We start from the raw sequence: 16,903 nt of genomic DNA, 5'->3' as shown, positions 1-16,903 counted from the left end.
ATGACAGAGCTGCCGGAAATGACTCTGCTGGCTGCACAGGCAGGGCACTCACTGCCATAGCAACACCCACAGGTAACAACATCAGTTCTCTTATAAGCCCGAAGCTTATAAGAGAAACTTATAAGGCACCCATCTGGTCTTTGACTTGTAGTGTATCTGCACACAACTACCCTCTCAGACAGAGGGCGGAGAGAAAACACAGCCTCTGCAGTCCTCACAGGAAAAGCTGTGACTCTGTGGAAGGCAACAACAGGGGAACAAGCAACACTACAGGTTCTTGGGAACAGTGCTCCTCCTGCTCTCATATATGCTGCACTGGAGAAGGACAAGAGAGTAGGAGATGGAATAGAACTATGTGGATGTCCCTCTGCTGTCAAACACAGCAAGTGCTATCAGTTGTGCTGTCCTACTCACTTCGGACATAACTGTCTGACTCAAACTGGCCTCAGTCAGTGGCTGCTATGGGTGCAGCGCTCGTTTCTGTCGAGAACTCAGGGCGGCGCACCGCGGTCAGGATGGAGTTTGGCGGCCATGCAGGCAGCGCCCCCTGCGGGCCCGGACGGCACTGTGCCCCCGCCCCGCCCCAAGCGGTTCGTGCCCGGCCGCAGCCCCGGCTTCGCTTCCGTGGGTCCACGGCGCAGTAATACAGCGCCGCGTCCCCGAGCCGGGGCCGGGCGAGCTGCAGGGCGCTGGAGCGGCGGTCTGCCGACACCCACAGCTGCCCCTCGGGGTCCGGCACCTCCTTGGAGCCTTTAAAAGCGCTGACGAGGAATGAGGGGGCTCGGCCCTGGAGCTGACGGTACCAGTGGATGTAGTCGTTGGACTGTATACTGGGGTGTGAGCAGGTGATGTTGACTGCAGCCCCCTCTCTGGTCTCTGCCGCTGGCTCCTGCTGCACCTGGGCTCTGCTCACAGCCACTGCCGAGAAGAGAAGCAGCAGCAAACTCAGAAAATCCATTTTCTTCCACAGAAATTTCATGCAGGAGGAGAGGGGTACACAAGGTCAGAAAGATGCCAGTAGTCCAGAGACGTTCGCGACCCCGGTCCCCTTCAGCCCCCGCAGCCCGTTCCGGCACTGCCGCATCGCGCCAGCCCCAGCTCTGCTCCGCCCGCGCCGCCTCCTCCCCGCCGCCGCCGCCAGCTCCGCCCCGGGGCTGCGCCCTGCGTCGGCGGCACTCGGGCTCCTGGGCTCGGGTAGCGGGGTTTGGGCTCTGCGTGTCCTGCAGCGTAGCCCGGGTACGCACACGTAGGCGGAGAGCTGAGGGACGGCTGCGAAATCGTCGGCAGCTGCTCACCTGCAGCAACCTGAGCGAGGCGAGAGCTCGGAGAGACAAAGAGAGACGGGTCGAGGAGAGACGCATTTCTGAGCCCTGTCCGATTGGCTGTGCCCGGTTCTGCCGCAAATCCGGAAACCCGGCAGCGGGAATGGGTCGTGTGCTGCTGCCCGGGAACGCGGCACACAGAGCTCCACCAGAGCCCCGGGTCACGTAGGCTGCTGAGCTGATGTCTCTGCCCGAGGAGCCCGAAAAAGGCCGGCAGCAGGGCTGGGACGGGCGGGCGTGAGTACAGAGCATCAGGCTTTGAATTCTGCCTTTTGTCCTCTGTTCTACTGTCTGAGACAGGGGCACTCCTTGTTGAAGCATATATAAACGCTTATGGTGCACTTTGTCCAGTCATGAGAAGCATTAATGGAAAATTAAAGACTACTGGTCCAGCGCTGATCCCTGAGAAACCCCTTAACAGGTTCCTGTCCCCAGATGTACTCTGAATAGATGGGTCACAGCAGTTAGAGCTCAGCAGATCGTCTAGTTTTTCACCTACATTACTATGCATCAGCCCATGGCATAGCTCACCATTTGGTGGTGAGGGGAGTACACGACAGCCAGTGGAAATGGTCTCGCCAAAATCTAAGCACATAATGTTCCCTGTCCTCAGTTTTTTTCACTGTCTCCAACATCTTGTAGATGATGCAATGAGGTTGCTCAGGAGTTATTCGCCCTCTGCAATCATTTTGGCTGCTGATAATAATTGTTGTCCTTGGTATGTTTAACAATGGCATCTGAAGTTATTTCCTCAGAAACACAGTAGGAAGGAGTGAAGGGCATAAAGCTCATTCCACCTTCTGAAGGTGGCTGTGATCCCTGTATTATTTTTTTCTTCTTTTATTTTCCCAGGTAGGTCACCCATCCTTCATCTGTTATGGCTTGTGAGGGGTGACAGAGAGCAGCCTCACAATGGCACCATGCAACCAAATGGCCTTGGTTGCACCCCACCTCGTCTCATGGACACTAACTAGTATGTTCAACTGGAACAAGTTTTCCATATGGATTTCTCCCTTATAGGGAATACTGTTCTACTCTCTAAATTCTGTGAAGAGATTCAGGGAACTGGGAGGCCTGAGGACAAGCCTTACTAATGGGAACTGAGGAAAAGGAAGCGTTCAGTATTTCAGTGCTTTCCATTTTGCTTTTTGTCATTTCTACCTCCTCGCAGACCAATGGGCATACATTCTCGTCAGCCAGTGGAGACTGCAATCCTGTCAGACCCAATGGAGACAAGTGCACATAGATGGGGAAGATATTCATAAGCATGGCAGATGCTCATGAACACTTCAGGTCCACCCAGCATTCATGCTTTTACACAGACCAGCTGGAGAGGCAGGGGCTGAGGCCATGGGGAACTGACTCAAGACACACTGGGGATTTTTCTGCAGGGCAGAGATGCAGTGCTGTGAGCAGGACAAGGCTCCAGATGAGATGATAGCACAGTTTGCAGGTGTGCACGTATGGCCCAGTGAGAGGAACCCAAGGAGGTTACTCAACAGAGGGCAACTTGATGAGAAAGTGAATTGAAACCCACCAGTCCAGCCCATCTGCCATGGCATCCAATCACATGAGACCATTGGAGCAAGTTGGGATAGAGAAGAAGAGGAAGATATGGAAAATGTGCATGCAGGATAGCCCCAGGTCAGTATCACTTGCCTGAGATGGATCCATCTCAGCACTTGAGCTGAGTCCTCTGCCATCACTCACTCATACCTGGATCGGAAGTCCAGGGGCCTCTCAATCCCAGCACTCAGAAGAAGCCTGCATGACGGAAAGGTTGTGGCATAAGCCAGGGAATGAACAAGCAGCATGAAGGGAAGCAGCCACACAGCTCATGTCAGTGACTACACTCCATTCATCACAAGCACCACAGAAAATTGTCACTTCCATGAAGGCTATGCCTGGGCCTGGGGCAGTGCAGGGTCTCCATTAAAGGCAGCTCGATTCCTTCACCCTCTAATCAACATCTCTCATCTATTTCTTCTTGGTACCTGTGTGAGTTTGAAGTCCTTCTCCCACATTCTTTTCTGATTATGCCTGAGTGGGGCTTGGCTGAGATGGATTTTTCACTGAGAGAGGCAGCAGCCTTGTTGCATCTTACTGTTCTTTTTGGATCATTTCAGGGTGAAGACAACATTTTGCTTCCTCGTGCCATTTCATAGGACACAGGCATCATCCTTTGGATGAAAGGCTGAGAGTCCTGGCACTGTTTAACCTGGAGAAGACGAAGCTTACAAATACACAAAGTGCAGGTGTCAAGAGGATGAGGCCAGGCATCTTTTTGTCGGTGCTCGGGGACAGGACAGGTGGGAAGAGGCACAAACTTGTACACAAGAAGTTCCATCCGAACATGGGAAAGAACTTTATTTGGTGTGTGAAAGAGCAGAGCACTGGAACAAATTGCCCAGAGAGCTTCTGGAATCTCCTTCCCTGCAGATACTCAAAACCCACCTGGATACTTTCCTTTCTGTCCTTCTGTCCTTGTAGACCTGAAAACCTCAAAAGTGTCCCTAGGGAATTTACTGGCTGCTCTCCCTCTGTGGGGCAATCTTTTTTTTTTTTTTTTTTTTTTTTTTTTTTCAGAGGATAAGGTGAGAACATGAGGGGAATTTACATCCACTGGAGAGATGGAAGATGTGGATTTGATAGATGGTGCTCAGTGGAGAAGCAGTGGGTTGGATGGTTGTACGGGAGTGGAAGTGTCTACCCTGGCTTCTGTGACAACGTGACCAATGTCTACCATTGCTCTCTTCCACTCTTACTCCCACTTTTCTTTGCAACCCTTTTTCCTCAAAGATCTCATTTAGATACTCCTACAAACAGCCTGGACTGACCTACTTACCTCTCTCCAGCTTTGGGCCTGGTAGAAGCTCTGCTACTTAAAGGGTAACAGTGTCTTGTCTTCTGCTACTCACCACACTTGAGGCTTGCACTTCACTGCATTCTTGAGTGTTTCCACATGTGACCTTTACAACTGCTTACAGGTGGCCTTAGGAGAAAACCATTGCTTTGGTGAACAATAGCTGAGGGATCTCTACCACCCCTAGGCAGTGGATGGCAGCTGGGACACACTGAAGAGATTCATCTTTCATGCACCGTCTCTTAAAACTAAGGAAGAAATCCTTAGTTACTCTATAAGGAAAAACCATCAGTCTTTACCTTGCTGTGTTATGTGAAAGGAAACATCTTTATGCAGGATACTTTCTCATCAGCCATGAGGGGTGTGCTGGAACTGTGAAGGTGAAAGACAGCCTTGGCAGCAGTGATCTTAAATCACAGAATCTTAGAATTGCTTCTGTTGGAAGGGATCTTAAGGTTCATCTTGTTTCAAATACCATGCTAATGACAGAACTGCTAAATCAGACACAAGGACAAGTTGCCAGGGCCCCATTCACCCCAGCTTTGAACCTCTCCAGGGATAGGGCACGCACAAATCCTCTGGATTGCCTGTTGCAGCACTTCACCACCCGCTCAGTTAAAGGGTGTATCTGGGCTGCAGGCAGGGATACAATACTCCAGATGGGGCTGACAATCACCTCCCTTGTCCTGCTGGGTCATGGATACTTTTGACTTTCTGGGCTGCTTGTGCATGCTGCAGGCTTGTGTTCAGTTTTTTTCATCTACCAGGACCCCTAAGTTCTTCTTTGCAGGGTTGCTGTCAAGGCATCCTTCTCTCAGTCTTATTGATATCGGGGGTTTCCCCAACACAAGTGCAGCACCTTGCATGTGGTCTTGAACCTCATCATGTTCATATGGGCTCATCCTTCAAGCTTGTGCACGTCCCTTTTGTATGGCATCCATTCTTTCTGTCATATCAACTGCACCACTGAGCTTGGTGTCATCTGCAAGCTTTCTGAGGATGCACTTGATTTCAATATTTATATTATTAAACAGTTTCTCTGAGACGTGGGCACTGGGAGTGCATGCACCTACAGTAACTACGAGAGAATATCTGAAGAAGCACAAGGAGATCAAGGGATGTGAATTTCCCCCCTGCTTTTGTGAAACCCCACAGAAAATAGAGCGTTCAGCTGTGCATCCCCAGCATAAGAAAGATACTGACCTGCTGGAGTGACTCCAGAGAAGGGCCATGAAGGTGGTCAGACAGCTGGAAAACTTCTGCTATGAGAGATTTGTTGTTGTTCATCCTAGTGAGGAGAAGACTCGAGCAGCATTCCATTATGTGAAGAGTGCCCGCAAGAGAGATGGGGAGGGATTCTTAATCAGTGGAAGTAATGATAGGACAAGGTGCAATGACTTTCAAGTAAAAAAGAGCAGAATTAGGTGAGATATTAGGAAGAAATTCCTTGCTAAGAGGATGGTGAGGCACTGGAACAGGCTGTCTGGAGATGCTGTGGATGTCCAATGCTGGGAAGTTCAGGGCCAGGCTGGATGGGACTCCAAGACATCTGATCTAGTGGAAAGTATCCCAGCTTGTGGAGAAAGTGGAACTAGATGATCTTGCAAGTCCCTTTCAACAGAAAACAGGTCTGTGAATATTTATGTATGTATGTATGTATGTATGTATGTATGTATGTATGTATTTGGTAAACTGACCAATTGCACAGAGAGGGGACAAGCCAAAACAGTCACAAGCTCTTTTCTAAGGGCACTGGTACATGGGATAGGATTATATCCCAGCAGAAGACAGACACACATGGAGAAGCCTAGATAAGTTGCCATCTGAGTGAGCTGAGAAGGCAGGGAAAGAGAACCACAAGTCACATCCTCAAGTACAGGAAATCTGGGTAACCAGCTGATGCTTGCTGGAGATTGTTCTGAGGATGGTACATCCAACAGCCCCACTGCAGTGAACCAGGCTGAAGTCACTTGCCTGCTCTGGACCCATCCAGCACTTGAGCCGAGCCGTCTGCCTCACCAGTGCAATCCTGCCCTACAAATCTTTGGGCCTTTCATTGCAGCACTTCAAACAATCCTTCATTAGAGAATGGGCATGGCAAATAATCTGGAAATGAAAAGGTAGCACTGCAGGAAATCAAAACACAGCCCATATGATGAGAAGGGATGGCAGATATTCCAGGTTAGCTTGTCAGAAAATTACTGCCTATATCAAAAGTGCCTCTTGGCTTGCAGCAATAAAGTGCCAGTATAAAAGGCAACCCAGATCCCAGCTCTCCCATCCTCTTCTCTTGTCTCCTTCTCATTGGGAACAGGTAAGTGTGAAGCCCTCTGTCTAATTCTTGCAAAGTGAGATTATGTCTCCATAGAAATGTTATCAGATAGTGGAGCTCCATGCTATGGGAGACCATAGAGGGGATAATGTCAGTTCAGAGAGTGCTTGGGACACAGCTTGCATCGCTGTAGATTTATACAGCCTGTGAGAGTCTCCCTGGTCCACACTGCTATTTGTAGGGCCCTAGCACAACAAAGGGCTGTGACCTCCCATCACAGCCTCCTCCTCCATCCTTAGTTGTTGCCTTCAATACTTTGTGAGAGGCTATCTGGGCTGTGTCTCACATATCCTTGTTCTCTTCTTCATTCTAGCTATCTTTCCCAGTCCCAAGACATGTCCTGCTACACCCAGTGCGTGCCATGCCGGCCCTGCGGCCCGACCCCTCTGGCCAGCAGCTGCAATGAGCCCTGTGTCAGGCAGTGCCAGAACTCCACCATCGTCATCCAGCCCTCTCCCGTGGTGGTGACCCTGCCTGGACCCATCCTCAGCTCCTTCCCGCAGAACACCGTTGTGGGCTCCTCCACCTCCGCTGCTGTTGGCAGCATCCTCAGCTCTGAGGGCGTGCCCATCACCTCGGGGGGCTTTGACTTGTCCGGCTTGGGCAGCCGCTCCTGTGGCAGAAGGTGCCCGCCCTGCTGAAGCCGCTGGCCATGGACCTGGAAAAATTCTTCCATGAGCCACGAACGCGGTGCTGGATCACCTGACCAAGCTCAGCTCCTCAAGCAAATGCTGACAGATGGAGGCAATCCTGGGTTTCCCAAAAACAGCTCATGTCTCTTTTTCATTTCCTCTATTTCCATTTTCTTCCCTTCCCTCCCCTCCCCTCCCCTCCCTTCCGCCCTCTTTTTTTTTTTTTTTTTTCTTTTTTCCCCTTCTCCTGCTATGGGCAATGAGGCTTTTGAGAACCAACACGATCCCTGCTACAAGGAAGACACTGGCCCTGCATACACTCAAACAAGGGACTGGATGAATCCTGTAGTCTGGAGCCTCTGCTCAGTGTGACGTCGTTTTCCTCTGTAAACATTCATTAAAGATTTCTGCATCTCATTTCAGCTTTTGATTTTTCTTTCTATTGTGTATAGTCTCCAGAGCAGCCAAGGGAGAATGCTTCTGCTCTTGGTTGGTATAAGATGGGTGTTTAAGGAGACCATTCTCCATTCCCAGAAGAATGGGAGGCTGTGACACACTGCAGAGGCTACCGTCTTGGACGCTGCCCCTTGCAGCTGAACAAGATATCCCTGGCTATGGCAGACCTGTGCCTGAACGCGGTTGTATTTACATCTTCACACTCACAAAGGCACATGCAAACAATGCTTGCACAGAAATAGAAGCTCGTGTACGCTTTAGGTACGTGTGAGCACCTGTCATCCACTCTCACATCAAGCACAGACACAGCCGAAGAGGCGGGCGCTGAGGTCATGGGGAGCTGACTGAGGAGACACTGGGGACCTTTGTGGCAGGGCAAGGCTGCAGTGCTGTGAGCAGATAAAGGCTCCTGATGAGCTGCCAGCACACTTTGCAGATGTGCAGGGCAACCCAGTGAGAGGAATCCTAGGAGGTCAAGCAATTCCTCCATAGGGCAGCAGGATGAGGAACAGAAATGAAACCCAGCAGTCCAGGCCACTGGACTGGTGTCACGGTTTTACGATTTCTGTTGTAGGCATTCCACATCATAATTTCATGCAGAGCACTGGGACTTAAAGAGTTAATGCTGCCGTCCTGTGGATTGCTGGCAGTGCCTCAATACCTGAGTACCTGAGATGAGAAGAACTACAGCTCCCAGAACACTTCACCATTGTGTTTCTGTTTTCCATTCAGAAGGAAAGATAGAACTGCTTGGGAGTGCTGGGATGTTGTCTTTCCAATCATCTCCGTGGTGTGTGCACCCTAGCCATCTCCCCTTCAGCATTAGAGCAAGATCTTTTTTTTTGTATACTCTGTTCCCTTCATTTATTTGATTTATTCACTTCCATTCCAATGATAATGTACCACATTGTGTTACCTTGCATTCCGCTAGGATATTTCCTAAATTTGTTTCCTCACTAGACACATTGCAGAAGTTCTGCTTTCAGGCCCCTCTCCTTCCTGGTTCTCATATGTGGTTTGTTGGGGAAGGAGGAGAGGATAGAAGATGGGACAGAATTGTGAGAATGTCCGTCTGGTGTCAAACAGCCCATGCTGTCAGTCCTGCTGTTCCCCACAAATACATGGCGTGCAGCCCTGCCACAGACCCAGCTGAGTTTGATTCAATTTGGGATCAATGAATCAGGGCTGCTATGGGTACAGCGCTCGTTTCTGTGGAGAGCTCAGGGCGGCGCACCCCGGTCAGGATGGAGTTTGGCGGCCATGCAGGCAGCGCCCCCTGCGGGCCCGGACGGCACTGTGCCCCCGCCCCGCCCCAAGCGGTTCGTGCCCGGCCGCTGCCCCGGCTTTGCTTCCCGTGCGCCCACGGCGCAGCAATACAGGGCCGCGTCCCCGAGCCGGGGCCGGGCGAGACACAGGGCGCTGGAGCGGCGGTCTGCCGACACCCACAGCTGCCCCTCCGGGTCCGGCACCTCCTTGGAGCCTTTGACAGCGCTGACAAGGAATGCTGGACCTTGACCCGGGAGCTGACGGTACCAGTAAATGTAATCTCCTGTCTGTATGCTGGGGTGTGAGCAGGTAATGTTGACTGCAGCCCCCTCTCTGGTCTCTGCCGACGGCTCCTGCTGCACCTGGGCCCTGCTCACAGCCACTGTTGAGAAGAGAAGCAGCAGCAAACTCAGAAAATCCATTTTCTTCCACAGAAATTTCATGCAGGAGGAGAGAGGTGCACGAGCTGGGAAAGAAGCCGCACGGACAGACATAAGCCCGGCCCCGTCCCCCCGCAGCCCCGCAGTCCGGCTCCGCCGGCGGCAGCCCCGCGCACCCAGGAGCACCGCGGCCAGCCCCGCCAGCCCCGCGGCCCGGCACTGCCGCATCCCGCCGCTCCGCTGCCCCCGCCAGCCCCGGTTCTGCTCCGCCCGCGCCGCCTCCTCCCCGCCGCCCTCCTCCCCGCCGCCGCCGCCAGCTCCGCCCCGGGCTGCTCCGAACCGCCTCGCTGTCTTTCCGGTGTGTCTTAATGGCATCTAAAGAAATTTGCTCCAAAATGCATCGTTGTGGAAGGTGTTATTGGAGCACAGTTGGTCAGTAGTTCCCTGAGTTCCCTTTCTCAGTCCTGCTAAATGTTTTTGATGCATGTAGTTCGTTCCTAGCTACGACCACCATTCCTCAACTGTCATGGTCCTCGAGAGGTGACAGAAAGCTGCATCAGAACGACATCACTCAATCAAACACCCTTGGGTGCATCCCAGGTCATTCAAGGGCACAAGTACGTCCAACTGGATTAAGTTCTCTGGTAGGTTTTCTTCCTGTGTAGGGAGTGCTTCTTCACTGCCATGAATTCTGTGAAAGAAGCTCAGGGTCCTTGTAGGTCTGTCTGAAAGAATGATCATGAAAATGGATGAAAAAGAAGCAATCATTATATTACACATTCACTTCTCCCTATTTCTGCCATCTCATGGTCCAGAGGACATACAATTTCCTTAGCTTCCTTTTCGCTGCCACAGGAGAGTTAAGGTTGCTTTTCTCACTGTTCTTCACAGCAAATTTTCATCTCAGGCTGCCCTGTGGTGTTCCTGACTGCATCCCTGCATGGGCAGCAATGTCTCAGGGTTGCTCACACTGAGACTGCCCCATTTCAAATTCTGAAATCTCCAGAATTCCTCATGTCCCGCCATACTGCCCATCCTGCATTTATTGGGGTGGCTAAAGTCACTGCTGTCTGGAAGCAGAAATGCATGGAAGAGTTGCAAGGGATTGTACACTGATATGCAGACAAACTTTTAGAGTCCTTCTGCAGCATTTCTGTTGCCATTCCTTGCCAAGGAAATCAAACAGCTGAGATTTCAGCAAATTGGAGAATCCACTACCAAAGGGAGGTGTCTCCTTTAAGTCTCTCACAACTTTTCTCCTTCCTCCAGTCACAAAGCTTGAGTTCAGACACTTCTGATGAGCATCCTCAATTGTTCTAGTTCTTCCTCCCCAGTGCCCAGAGGGCTGTGCCTCTTCTGAAGCTGGATGTCTGGGTCTAAAGCAAGAGTGTTTTTCTTGTTCCATCACCATCATATCACCATCTTCCAGCCTCAACCATCCTGACTGCCTCTCTCAATGACCTGTTTGCCGTCAACTCCACCACATACCATGTCTTCCTTGCTTTGTACTGCTGAGGCTCTAGTCTTAGTCTCGGGTCACCGTTGAAGTCCAGCTGAGCACCTGAGAAGCACAGACATCCTGCAGGGATCTGTGAGCCTGACAGCAGGCTCAACAAGAGCTGACATTGTGCCCTGGCAGCAAAGAGGTTGACGTGAATTTTCAGATGTACTAAACACTCTGTGGCCTTCTGGTAAAGAAAGGTCATTAGGTCACTATAGTTTGTCTTAGAGTGTCCTCAGCTGGAATGCGTTTCGTAGTTCTGGGCTCCGTGACGTAAGAAATTTCTTCATATTTTTAAAGCAGCCAGAGGAGGGCAGCAGAGCTGATAGTGGGGCTGGAAGGCATATCCTATGAGGAGAGCCTGAGGACACATGGGAGAACACAAAGCTAAGAAGCAGCCTCATTGCTCTCTACAGCTTCCTAGGAAGGAAAGCAGAGAGGGTGGTGCCAGACTTTTCTCCCTGTTGTCTGATGACAGGACATGTGGGGGAATGGCACAAAACTGCACCAGGAGGTGTTCAGGCCAGATAGCAGAGATACTGTATACAAGTCAATCCTGAAACACCCTAAGACTCAAATCGGAGTGTTAGAAAGCAGAAATTCTTTATTTTTGGTGCCAGAGGCATGGGGGATGAGCTGCACCTGTCATGCATATGTTGCACAAAACACTGTCAGTTTATATTCATTACTTATGTTACATATGCAAATGTTACACACTTGTATATAAATGGTCTATAGATTTTCCACACTTCCCCACAGAATCATTAAGGGTTCTGCCTTGTCATACATGTTCAGTCTTTTTGTGGTGGTGGTCCCACAACCCTCTGGATGAAGTCAGTACTCTTCCTCCCTGTGTTCACTGCTTGAACCCCATATTCAATGCTCAGTTAGCTCTTTGCGTCAATCACACTTTAATTGCATTCACAGTATTTGCTGAATCGAAGTAGAACTTCCCATATCCACTCAATTCAAGGTGTTAGGTAATCATTGTAATCTACTTGGTACAGAGCTCTGACTCTTCTTGTTTTCTAAACAAACGCCAGGTATCCATCAAGGACCATTAGAAAGCTTAACAACGTTGCTACAACTTATATCACCAGGAAATTGTGAAGGTGGTCAAACACTGGATCAGGCTTCCTGTAGATGTGGATGATGCCCTGTGCTTGTCAGGGTTGTCACACATTTGGATAATGCTTTCATTAATATGTTTGTCCTTGTGGTTAGACCTAATGACATCAGACAGTTGAACCTGATGGTGTTTGAAGATGCCTTCCAGTTCCTCTCCTGTCTTCTCCACTAGAGGTATTGGCAGGAAGAAGGACAGAAATAACAGAATCTATTGGTTTCCTGAAGCAGTGATGATGTCCTCTGCCCATTTATGCATCAGTGATATCAAAAGCACTTGAACTTTGTACAGAATGGAGACGCAGTCTCTTACAAACTTCCCATGCTGAGCATGCTCCTACCTCTATTGTTTGTTTGCTTCCTTCTTTTCCCCTTTTTTCTCCTTAAAGAGGATGCAGTTTCACTCGAACATTGCACACTCTGCAATGCTGTGATATCGACTCCTGAGCCCCGTGATAATCCACAGCCCATAATGGAGATCAGCTTTGTAAAGAAACTCTGGCCATTACTGTGATTTCCTTCTTGTCCATTCCTGGGGGTGGTTGGTCTCTCCTGTGACCAGTTTATATTTACTTCTGAGGTCAGTCTCTCTGAGGTCAGTTTCTTAACATGACCCCATTGATGTCGGTCTCACCTAGACTGCCCTTCTGGGATCCCTTTGAATCTCCAGCGATATTTTGAATATGTACAGATATATACAACCTGTTACATTATCAGAATCAAAGAATCATGGAATTACTGAGGTTGGAAAAGACCTTCAAGTTCGTCAGGTCCAATAGCAACTTCACCATACCACCCTAACTCTAACTACTCTCTGCTAAACCAAAATTGTATTGATTAGTAAGATTGATAAGTATGTAATCGTCAAATAGTTTTACTGATGAGTTTGTTACATCAGTATCAGCATCAATCTATATCAATATCAATTTATATTTGTTGTGGTGTTTTTGAAACTTCAAAGAACATTTTTGCTACTTCTAAGCGCTTCTACAATTAATTCTTGAATGAATATAGCCTTCATTTTTGGTGTATAATGGAATGCTACCAACTGACTGCCGTAACTTCCACTTACGGGTGGGCTGGGAATACCCTGCTATTGCACTGTGCCATGAGTGTCAGTCACTGCACTCATACATTCCCAATACTAGAATGGGGAATTAAGCTCAGGATACAAATTAGTGTGAGGTAGTCCGTGTTGAAGCCTAATTTTTGCAGTATTAGAGGGTGAACATTGTAGGCTAAGAGAAAGAGGACTGAAGATAAAGAAGTTTGCATTTCTGTGCCTGGGTTGGGAAACATCTCTGCCAGGTTTGCTCTGAGGTTGTTCAGTCATGCTCAGGCCCCTTCTGGCCATGGCTTCTCTCTGGAGGTCATGGGCAGAGCAGTGGAGATTGCCCCTGATGTGATCAGAACACATGTTGGTATTGGGACACACAAGTCACACAAACACTGAGCTGCATATGCACACGCGTGGAATCATGCAAACCTCTGTAACCCCAGGCAACTGCATAAATCCAGCACACAGGCTCCAGTTATTTCACACTGATGCCCTACCAAGCGTGCTGATACCATTTACATATGATGGATTCTTCCAACACTTGAACTGAGTGTTCTGCCCACACTGATGTGTGCTGCTGGTAACACTTCAGTCATTCTGCCACTCAAAAGATGCCATTAGTGAGGAATGGACATAATCAGGATGTGAAAAGTAGCAGCACAGGAAACCGACACACAGCCCATAACATTAGCTGAGATGTTTTGCATTCAAGAGGAGCTTGTCACAAAATAATCACTGCTGCAAGGGATGCCTCTGGAAATGGGGTAGTTTGGGTCCATTATAAAAGCCAGCCCAGCTCCTTGCAACTCATCCACTTCTCTCGCCTCCTTCTTCTTGGGAGTCAGGTGAGTGTAAAGCCCCTTCTTGTTCTCTTCATTCTGCAGAGTTTTGAGCTCAGCAGAACTCTCAGTTGCTATTAGTTCTGTTCCATGCCTGTTTTTGCTTGTCATAAGAGAGGGAAGTGAGGAAAATGATTGTCATGCGAGGAAGGTGGTACTGCAAGGAGGTAACTTTTGGGCCAGGATCTAGGCAGTACTTGGATAGGTCCCAGTGGCTTTCATTGGACTCTCTCACAATGAGACCAAGAATCCCTTGGACATCCCTGAACTGTTTTCAGTTCCCAGAACTGCATGTGCACTGATTCCCTCATAGTGTGATGCTAGGCTGGTCCTCATGCATCCCCATGTTCTGCTTCCTAACAGGTGCACCTCCATCCCTGAGACATGTCCTGCTGTGACCAGTGTGTGCCATGCCGGCCCTGCGGCCCGACCCCTCTGGCCAGCAGCTGCAATGAGCCCTGTGTCAGGCAGTGCCAGAACTCCACCATCGTCATCCAGCCCTCTCCTGTGGTGGTGACCCTGCCCGGACCCATCCTCAGCTCCTTCCCACAGAACACCGCCGTGGGCTCCTCCACCTCTGCTGCTGTTGGCAGCATCCTCAGCTCTGAGGGCGTGCCCATCACCTCGGGGGGCTTTGACCTCTCCTGCATTTCCAACCGCAGCTGTGGCAGAAGGTGCCCCCCCTGCTAAAGGTGCTGGATGATGCTCTAGACAAGGACCTCCAGGAATGCTGAACATGGCATTGGACAGAAGAACAAATGTTGTGTTGCTGGTTTTTACCCTGCAAGACAGACATGTAGTGGCCAGCATGGCATCTCTGCCAACATGGAGAGAGTCTACTGATATTCTTTGTTGCTCACTCTTTCTATGTAATAACATTTTTGCCTTTTCCCTTTAGAGATCTCAGTTAGTACCCCCCAGAATGAGCCCTGAGTGACCTGCTCTTCTCCCTAAAACTCTGGGCTGGGAGATACAGCTCTGTGGCCATGCTGCCATAGGAAAGGAGAAGAGATTCTTATCTGCTCCTGCTGCTCATTGCACACAGGGCGTCTACTTGGGGTGACATCATTTCTCTCCTCAAACTCATTAAACACTTTCTGCATCCCTCAATGTTTCCTTCTGTGTTGGCGCTTTTTTTCCCCTCACCTGCGTAGTGATGGCCAAAGGAGAAAGCAATGCCTTTGGTGAGAACCAGCTAGGGAGACTTCAACACTCTTCGGCACACTACAGATGTTAATCATTCCAGCACATTCTCTTGAAGGAGATAAAGACATTGCTAGATGTTTCTCCACTACCAACGAACCCCAATCCCTGCCTCGCTGTGTTTCTCCTTATGCAGATCTCCTTGACCCTTGAGCATATCATATGAATGGAAATACTGATAAATAACAGGCCCAGGAGAGGATCTCTGTGCACTGGAGAGGCCCAGAGAAGACAGAAGTCCGACACACTGTGGGGAAATCTATTCCTTTGGCTTTGTGAGGAGCAGAGCATGGGAAGGAGACTCAGAGAAAGGTGTTCCCAAAGGCCATCAAGAATTGGGAAGGCATAGTTTCCTTGGGTATGGCCCTCTGTCTCTATTCCACTTTCCCATCCCTTCTGCTCACCCATCACTGAGGGTACAGCTTCCCTATGTGGTCCTAGCAGCCTTCTGTAGAGCTTTTGGCCCTGACATACTTTTGCCAAGTTGCCTGTGCTTGTGGGGTTCCACAGGGCATTATTGCTACCAGCTACACAAGGCCATATATTGGAGCCCCAAGTCCTTCTGAACTCAACACTCCCATGGGTGCAGGAAGGCCCAGGACAGTGACTCATGCCCAGACACTCATGGCTTCTCAGTAGTGTCATGTCCTCCCCAGGCATGGGACTGTTCTCCTCAGGCTCATGAACTGAAAGGCCTTCAACGTGCCGCAACCCTACGCTTCTCCACTGAAGACTCCATGCGAGAGCAGGTGTCTCCAACTCCACTGGGACATGGCAGTGAGAGTGTAACATTTTCTGCACTCTATTGGATTTTTGTACTCCCCCAGTCACCCAGGGTGTGCACCAGCCCAAACACAGAACTTTACATTGGAGTGTCTTTCCCCAGGCACCAAGATCCTTTCATATTTCTGGAGCCCTGGAGCTGAAATAGCCCCTGTGCTCCATGCAGTGTCACTGCTCCCCACACACACATCTGCAACTTCACACACACATCATCACACCCTGCAGATCTGTTTTGTGAGAGCTTTCTTTTCACACACATTCCGTGTGATGCCAGCAGCACAGCAATGGCACTGAAAATCATTTCTACATGATATCAGGATGGCAGCATCTCTCCTCAGGCCAGCTGTTGTATCAGGCAGTGCTAGCTCAGGTGGGATCACAACACAAAGAGCATCAGAACCAAGGCAACCAAAGCCCAGTGTAACCATAAAGAGTAACTCTGACCTGGTCCCTAGCCAGGGGTCTCTACACAATAGCACAGCACCCCCCTTGCTCTGCTGCAGGTGTACGCCTCTATGGCCCAACCTACTGCTCTCCTCCTGCCCTGCCAGGCTCCTTGAAGGTCCAGGGCATTCAAGGGATGGAACTTTCTGGAAGGCTATGGCTGGATCTGGCCTTGGCCTCTGACAGACAGGGAACTGTGCTGGGACAGGACAGATAGGCAAAAAATGCCTCCTGGTGAGTGAAATTAGAGGGAATAGAGATTATTCTATTGGAGGTGATGCAGATGTAGGAAACTATCATGAAAAGCACAGTGTAAGGACGATGATGACAACAGGAACCATAAAGCCCAGAATAAAGCCTGACGGGATCCCCGCAGGCCAGCCCCAGAAGAGGCCCCTCATCCCAGTAGAAACTGACAGTGATATTCCTGGTACCCAGCCTGTAGCCAGGCAACAAGGACCATGTTGAGACCCACAGGTACTGATCGCTCCCTGCTGTGACAAAGGTGAGGCCAGGGTCAGGAGAGACATAGACTACATAATAACAGGAGCATGTGTCAGCTGGGATGCTCTGTTTAGCCCAGAGAATGCATTGAATCAGAAAAGTCCTGTTCTCCTTTGCCATGGCCCTGTGCTTTCAGAAGGAGGTGATGTCAGAGTGAGGTTTTCCAGCTCAATAAGAGCAGCAGCAGACTTCACAC

General features: G+C 49.9%; 1 protein-coding gene and 1 pseudogene across 2 annotated transcripts in view; one reads left to right on the top strand and one right to left on the bottom strand.

Annotated features, from left to right (window-relative positions):
* The window catches only part of LOC306955858 (T cell receptor alpha chain MC.7.G5-like), a gene marked incomplete at both ends in the record, with an annotated part of 212,385 nt that overhangs the window by 155,662 nt on the left and 39,820 nt on the right, over positions 1 to 16,903 (bottom strand). The window lies entirely within an intron of this gene.
* LOC306955950 (feather keratin Cos1-1/Cos1-3/Cos2-1 pseudogene) lies at positions 6,437 to 7,158 on the top strand (annotated as a pseudogene). The gene is made up of 2 exons: positions 6,437 to 6,499; positions 6,850 to 7,158. The product of its transcript is annotated as a feather keratin Cos1-1/Cos1-3/Cos2-1 pseudogene (transcript).

This window comes from Tetrao urogallus (genome assembly GCF_951394365.1).
Source record: "Tetrao urogallus genome assembly, chromosome: 26".
Taxonomy (NCBI): domain Eukaryota; kingdom Metazoa; phylum Chordata; class Aves; order Galliformes; family Phasianidae; genus Tetrao; species Tetrao urogallus.
This window is presented reverse-complemented; position numbering and strand designations above follow the sequence as displayed.